Source organism: Olea europaea, chromosome 18 (assembly GCF_002742605.1).
Source record: "Olea europaea var. sylvestris chromosome 18, O_europaea_v1, whole genome shotgun sequence".
Taxonomy (NCBI): Eukaryota; Viridiplantae; Streptophyta; class Magnoliopsida; order Lamiales; family Oleaceae; genus Olea; species Olea europaea.
In genome coordinates this window covers 17,061,537-17,069,822 of record NC_036254.1, presented here as the reverse complement: position 1 = coordinate 17,069,822, position 8,286 = coordinate 17,061,537, and positions in this window count along the sequence as shown.

The window sequence follows — 8,286 nt, the reverse complement described above, 5'->3', positions numbered from 1 at the left end:
TCCAAGTAGAAAATTACTCTGTATAATTAGGTACCTGAACATTTGTAATGTGACTGCATCATAAAAATCCCCCATGAAATCGGCAAAGAAAAACAAAAAACAAAATGAAATTATATTTCAAACTGAAGTATATATAACAATTAAATTGAGTATAACTGCTAAGAAATTATGTGAATGAAGAAAGATAAATACGTTAATCGTTTATCCGCTGATAGATTGACATAACGATGAAGCACATCTTCAATCCTGTTAAGGCCATCCAAAGTGAAAAACTCAGTTTAAAAAAATGCTATTTTGGATGCAAAACATGGTATTTAATATTATTGCATGTCTATTGCTTTGACAAAATTTCTTATACATTTAAATAAGAAAAAAACCTACCTCCTTTGGCTGGAGTACTTGCTAATACGACCAGAAGGCGAGAATGCGAGAAATGCAACATCTACATCGCAACATACTGCAATTTCGTTAGCCTTTTTTATCAGACCATTACGACGCTTGGAAAACGTAATTTGACATTTTGTTACGTTCTCTATCTTTTTTATATCGATTTTTCGACCCATTTTTAGAGCTTATGGTGTCACCGGAGAAGGTGGAGGAGGGTGGACTTAAATCAAGGCCTATGACAGACCCTCTTGCTTCTTGTTAACTATTTGTGTACTGAGAGTGAAAACTCAATTGATATTTATAGGCCGCGAAAATTTTGAGGGTAAATGTGAAATCCTCAAAAAATAATTATTGAAATTTTTAGAATCAAAAGTATGCTATAAGGTCTTTCTAGAATTATTGATATTTACATTGATTAACAGCTTATGGAGGATCTGAATTGCCAATTGCAGTGTTATTATTCTGATTATTACATTAATTGCCAGGCGGACTCTTGGTTGAAATTGTTAACCTAACCAAAAGACCCTGTTTGGGGCAGTTGGAGATTGTTATATTATGATTATTAGAACGAATAAGTAAAAATAAATTATTATTAAAAAATTGGGTTGATTATGATTTTTGTAATGTTTTTTTTAAAGGATTTTTATAGAACATGGATTAATCAACAAATTATTTCATTTTCTAAGAATAACTCCAAAAGACTCTCTAAAACATATTTTACAATTTAAAGAGAATCTATAATTTAGAGAATAAAAAATTTTAAGTACTCCAACATTCTCTTTATGTTTAATATTTAATTTTACTGCTCTAAAAAATTATTTATGGTTTTTCTCTATCTTTTATTTGCGCTAACTTCTTTCCAAATTATAATATTATTTCTGGAGTGACAAAACTCACTCTTTATTTTAAATGTTAATTTAAAGAGTTTTTTGAAACATAATTTTAATGATTGACTCTTTAAAATAAAAAATATCTTATATTTAAAGAACTTCTCGAAGACGCTATAAACGTTTGAACATTCTCAAAACTAACAAATTTTGAAGCGTGTTCATCGTTCTTGTTGATTTGGAAGCATAAAAACTTACCTTTACAAATTATATTTGTAGGAATCATGAGATTTAATTGATGAATTATTAAATGCATAATTTTCGAATTGTTGTAATTGGTCTTTGTTATTATGTTCAATTTAAAAAAAAAAAACCATATTTTTTGTAATATTAAATTATTTATTTATTAGAGAAAAAAATCTTTTGTTTATAACTCAGAAATTAGAAGAGTACAAAATTCATCTTTTTAAAGAATTTATAATTCAAATCCGGTATTAACCCAAAATAATCAATGCCAAACAAGACTTTGACCCCAGTAATTTCGCAAATCTGGGCCATCAGATTCTGGGGGTTTAAGGATAGAAAGTATTACGATTATGATGATCTTTTTGACTCGTGGTCTTTTATAAATGGTGAATTTAGACATTAGAAAATTGGAAGACAATATTTCATAATGCTATTTAGCCCTGGTTCAAATAAATGTAAAATTTTAGGACGTATTTAATTAGGACTATATTTTTAATGAAGGTAACATTACTCTTATTTAAAATACAATTTCAAAGAGTACTAAGATAATCCAGCCATTATTGCTTAGGTCTATCTCGACCAGCTAGCTTATTCATCCACTGTGTTTGGTTTGTTGTCTCTAGTGCATAGGCATCAACAAAAATCTACTTTGATTCCACTGCATCTAGAGGCTTATTAGGATCTCGTGTGCACTCATTTTAAGGGATAAATTAAGTCTTAAAAAAGTATTATCCCATGATTTGTAATCTACCGCGTAGTTGCTATTTCACACTATTATAAAGGAACCCCTTCGCTAAAGATCTCGAGACTTTATTTCTAGAAGATTTGCAATGGTTCCACCCAGGTCATCGATTTGAGATTTCACCGTTTATTTTGCGAAATTGAAAAGTTTTGACAGACTGACTTCCGTTGATTGTTGAGCGACTTTCACTTTCTACTCATTATACTGAATGTGGTTTATGTCCTATAAGGAGACTGAAGATGAAATTGGTGAAAAGCAAAGGCTGGACAATGGATACAAGTGAGTCCACATGCAAGGGTCACATTTACAACGCAATGTCGGATGCTCTCATCGACGAATATCACAACCCGTCCTCCGCTAAACAAATAAGAGACTCATCGAAGGATAAGTATATGGCTTAGAACCCTACAAGTAACAAAGACTTTCATATATTCTTATTTATTTTGGGTGTTTGATTTGTTGTCATTCGTTCATAGACGCCAATAAAAATATACTGTGATTTTATTTATTTTGGAGACTTATTACAATCACGCGTGCACCCAATTGTAAGGGACAAATAAAGTCTCAAGTAAAGTGTCTTCCCATGCTTCGAAATCTACTGTAGCACTGCTATTTCATGCCATTGCAAAGAAATCCGTCAATAACAAAGACGGGTATTAAAATGGATTTGGGCTCTATGCAATGTTAGTTTGACCAGTGATCCTGGACCCTTTCTCTTTTTGGGTTGATGCACAGATCAGTTTTGAATACATAGGCAATTAATTCATAAAAATATAGCGAATAGCTTGTTCATGCAATAATTAGTAGAATAACATAATTCAAATGTAATAATATAACTTTCATTGCATCATGATACAATTATTTGAGCTTGCTTAGGAATACAAGTAGCTAAATAAAACCCGTCCGTCGCCTCTGGCCAATAACAGTCATTATCGTGTGAGCTACACTCACCTGATAAAACTTCATTAAAAACCTCAAAAGCTTGTTGTCTTATTTCCACCAAAAGTGACAATAGAAAGTTGTTCTCCCAAATAACGCTTTGTGAAGTCCCCAATGAAATTCTTGATTTACGGAAACTGTATGGTTTTGAAAGTCATTATTGTGAGAGCGGCAATGAAGATGCAGAATCGACTTTTATGGAACTCGCTAGAATTCTCTGGTTATGCTACAACCAATTTCTTGATGTTTATTCTCCAAGTAAACCTGGAATCATCTAGAACATGCAAAATAATCATCTCCACGAGAATTATCTAGAATGCACCTATGCCTAGAAGATACTAGAAGAATCCAATTACTTTCACCACCATTTATGGATGTATCTAGAATTAGAGGCGGACCCACATAGGGACATGTGGGTTCAAAAGACCCCACAAATTTATTTATTTATTATTATTATTTTTTTCAAAAAATAGTCGTTTTGAGCCATTTACGACCAACTTTGGTGTACTCATTACGGTATGTCAAATAAAGTCGAAATATTACATTCTTAATGTCATTTTGAAGTATTTATGGCTTAGTTTTTTGCTTAATAAAGGAGTTTGAAATGGTCAACCATAGCAAAAGTTATGACACGTCAAAGGAAGCCGTTTGAAACTAGTATTTCGAAATTTTCAATAATATGCTAACTTTCAAAATTCATCGGCGATCGTATGCTATCCGAATCCACAAATTATCTATGTCATGTTGAAGCTCGTTTCAAAAATTACATCATTATCATATCGAATGATCCAAACAGACATCATAAAATAGTTAAATACGCGTCAAAAGTACATCTAACTCGTCTTTTCTTTTCAAAAAATTCAATTATTTCATTAGCGTTTATCATTTTTTGCATGATAAATTTTTCAATATAATTTATATAATTTTATTAGGAAATTTTACATGAAATATCATGTCAAAAATTTTAGGATCGTTAAGGATTAAATGTAAATTGAATTACTTTCAAATTACATTTGCTTTAAATTTGAATTTCATTTACTTCTCGGATTATACTAGGATTTTATTTCAATTCATTTACTTTTTACATTCAATTTGATTTACTCATTGTAGGCTTAGCATTTGTCAACGAAATGGTAAAAAAACTATACATGTAATTTATTTAACCCTTGTTTGATCCCCATTTGGGAGAAATAATGCATTCTGAATAGTAAATTGAAAGAAAATATGTGATTAAAAATTAAAGAAAAGTTTTAAATTTGTGTATAATATTATTTTATTAAAGAATGTGTGATTGAAAATGAGTTTTGAAAAAATGAATTTTAAGAAGAATGGAAATCAAACAAGGTTTTAATAATATTAATAATGATGTAATTATACGACATTTTTAAAGTATCAATTAAAGTACATATAACCCATTTATACAGAATGGTAAAGAGGCATTTTTATTAATATTATTTTGTTTTTTAAAAAAAACTATATTTAAATTTTTGATCCCACAGTATTAAAAGTCTGGATCCATCCCTCTCTAGAATTAGGTTCATCACCATACTAGAACCATCCATTAACACCCATAAATACAAGGTGACTATATATGCATGAGTGATGAGAGAAAGTGTGCAAGGATAAAGTAAGAGTAATTAGTACTCCGTTTAGTAGTGTGTATATTAAATTGTGTAAGTGATTTTATATCAATAAAATCATTTTCTTTCGGGGTTTAAAATAAGCACGCAATGGGACATCAATGGATTGACATAATCGCGAAGGCCATGCACAACATGAGCATCGTATCGAGGGATAATTCCTCCGCCACTATATGTCGTTGGAAGAAGATTAAGGGATAGGATTAGCAAAGGGATTACGCTTTTAATGGTAGTACTTTGGTAGACTTTGTGATGACAACTTTTATGGTGATGTTACTAGTTGTGTATTTCCAACTTTTTATAGTGATTTGAGAGTCTTGTAGGTTAGTTACATTAGATTTCCAGAATTGGTTCAATTGCGCTTTAATTACAATCGAAAGGAAAGATGATATTGGATGATGAGTATCTCTATTATTACAATAATATGAATCACATCTACAGATTTTTGTTGAAATGCAAGATGATTAAAATCTATTTGATTTCTATAATTTGAGTTTGATTCACAAAATCTCGATTGTAATAATTGTAAGACTATAGCTATGATCTTTAAGAGTTCTCTACAAGTCAAACTTATCCTCGATTTTGTATGGAAAAATCAGGGGCCTTGGACGGACAGGGCCACCAACATAATCCATTTTGTATTTTATAATGATTCCATTTAATAAATGCAAGTCTGAATGCTTCATTCCATAAATTATTCAAATTATATTTTGAATAGTTAGATATTGATATTTGAAAGAATTATATCAATGAAAAAATGAAGAATAAATAATAAATGGTTGTTTGAAAGAGTAAAATATAAAGAGGCAAAATTAAAGAATTTGTTGGAGTGTAAAAAATTTAACTCTTTATATTTAAAATTATTCTTTATTTACACGAAGTTCTCTAAAATAAAAAGTATTTTGAAGATGCTCAAAAACGTTTATAATTGGTACAATTTAGGTGAAAGCGGAGGTCATTTAGACTTGCAATGAAATTAAGATGTATTTTAATGCATTTGAAAAGTCAAGATGGACCTCCATTGCCACCTAAATTGGCGTTAAAACTCTAGTGGTGTTAAATAGCATTACTCTTAATGAGTAATGTTATTAAGCACCGCGGATGCTTAGTGCTAGGTTAAGTGGCAGGAAACCATTTAAACTTGGGAGCAGCTATTTTCATTCACTGTTCTTATATATCTATCTCAGTATAAGTATATCCATATAAAATTTCAAAAAGGTACTCTATTAATGCATATTTAATTTCAACATTATCCTTATTAATTTCATTTATTTGAATACTATAAATCAATACCGTTTTTAATTTGACAATTTATGACCCTTCAACTTCTCCAATATCCATGCTCTCTGCTCTAGGTTTGAAAGTTGCTACACTAAACGTTTGGCTGGAGTGAGACTAAATTTTGATAGAAATATATGCAATTATTCCAAGTAACTGAAGAATAAGCTTACTTCATTCAAAAATCAGAATTGAATGACTAAAGAATGAAGCTTATTGTGATGGAAAAAATAGTTTGGTTGAGCTTATTATTCTGATATATTTGGAATGATAAAATTTTTAAGAGAGGGGCTGTAAAGATACAACATTTGAGCTGGTATTTTGGCAATGCATAGCGTTATCAGGACACCCTTTTTTCCACGGAATTCACCAAAATCACATCCCTCTATTCATCCTGTATAATCTCTTTAGATGTAATACATCACACAATGTTAGAACACAACTTGCACATTTTCGCGTGATTCGTATAAAATTCGTTATTTCCCAGTCTAAAATGAAGCAGACCAAAAAAGTTTATTGATAAAGTCTATAAAAAACGAAAAAGGCAGGTTATTTTTATATTTTTTTGGTCTTATTATTATCTATTTAAGTAAATTTACATAAGGTTACAAATGTAATACATTTTTTTTTTTTTTTGGTTGACAGATATATAAGAGTGGTGGATGAAAATAGTGGCTTTCTTTAGACTTGTCCAATAAAGTTAAGATGCATTTTAGTGTATTTGATTTGATTAGAAAGCTCACAAAGCTCAAGTCTACAAGGCCTCCAGGGGCAATCTATCTTCGGATCACTTCGTTGAAAAACTTGTCACGCTTCGTCACAAGTTGAATCAGCCTTTATGTGTGGGCTCATGCACCATCGTGTCTAGTGGTCCACACATCTCATGCGTTGATTGTCAACCTTCACCTCGATGTCAAGAGTCGGAATATGCCCTCTATTTCTCCACCTGACTTCTAGATTGGGAGAAAAATGCATTTAAAAGTTCGGCAGATTGTTTTCTATAATTTTTCACTGATTTTTGCACCACCCTTTGCTCTGATACCAATTTGAGAAAGTACTTGGCAAGACCTTTGATTGTGTACAAGAATGGGCTAAATTTCTCTATCCGATATCAAATAGTTAACAATTGATTGCTTAATCCACAAAGGATCACTATGGTAGCGCAATTGAATAACCCACAAGGAGAGAAAATGATGGCTCCATTATTACAAAGAAGAAGAAATGGAGCAGTTTAGGTTAACATGTTCTCTCAAAGCACGATGGTTAGCAAAAAAGGACCAAGATAAGTGTAGTGGGCTAACATAATTAAAGAGTCATCCAATTACTGAACAAGCCATGAACAACTATTAATTATAAAGTTTGCTTCAAATGGCCCAATTTGTTTTGGGGTTAAATCAATCAATTGTGGTGTTGATAAACATTTCAGTCCTCGATTGAAGCCTATAAAATCAATCCAATTGTTAAACGTCATTTTCCGCACCTTTTAATGATAATGATAATTGGCTTATGATATATAATTATTGAGACTCGAGGTTCCCTCCACATATTATGTATAGTATTCAATCTTGTTGCTAGTTCAAGACCATCCCTATGTATAGTTGCATGTGGGACTTTTGCAATTATCTCTTTGTGAAAGACCTTTTTATTTGTTATAGCTTTGTGATGAGTATACTAATATGTAGAGAACCATCATGTGATGTTTGAAATAGAAGAACAAAGTTCAATACAAAAATAATGTGTTTTTATTACGTAACAGCTTGTGTGGTGACTCCGGATTCCAGCAATAACATATTTCCTAATACCCAATTGTACTTCTAATTAATTGAGAATATTGTTTTGGAATAAAACTCATCTTCCCTAACCAATCAATAGCTAGCAGTCATTACCATTGGAATTGCACTCACTTGAATCAATATCATTAAAACCCTCAAAATCGCGCTGTCTTGAATTCCACCAAAAGTGACAAATATAAGTAGTATGCCCAATATACTTGCACTCACTTGAATCAACATCATTAATATTTTGTAACCTATAAACAAACCGTCTATCGGGGAGGGAGAAGTCGATTCATTTATTATTCAAACTCCGTATGTGGAAATTTACAAAGAGATCTAACGGAAATTAGCCGCACAAATAAACAAGAGTAAGAAGCATTGTCCACCCAAATAAGTGAGAGAGAAACGAGAAGATCAACAATTATGCTTGGAGGTACTCAAACGTCGTGGAA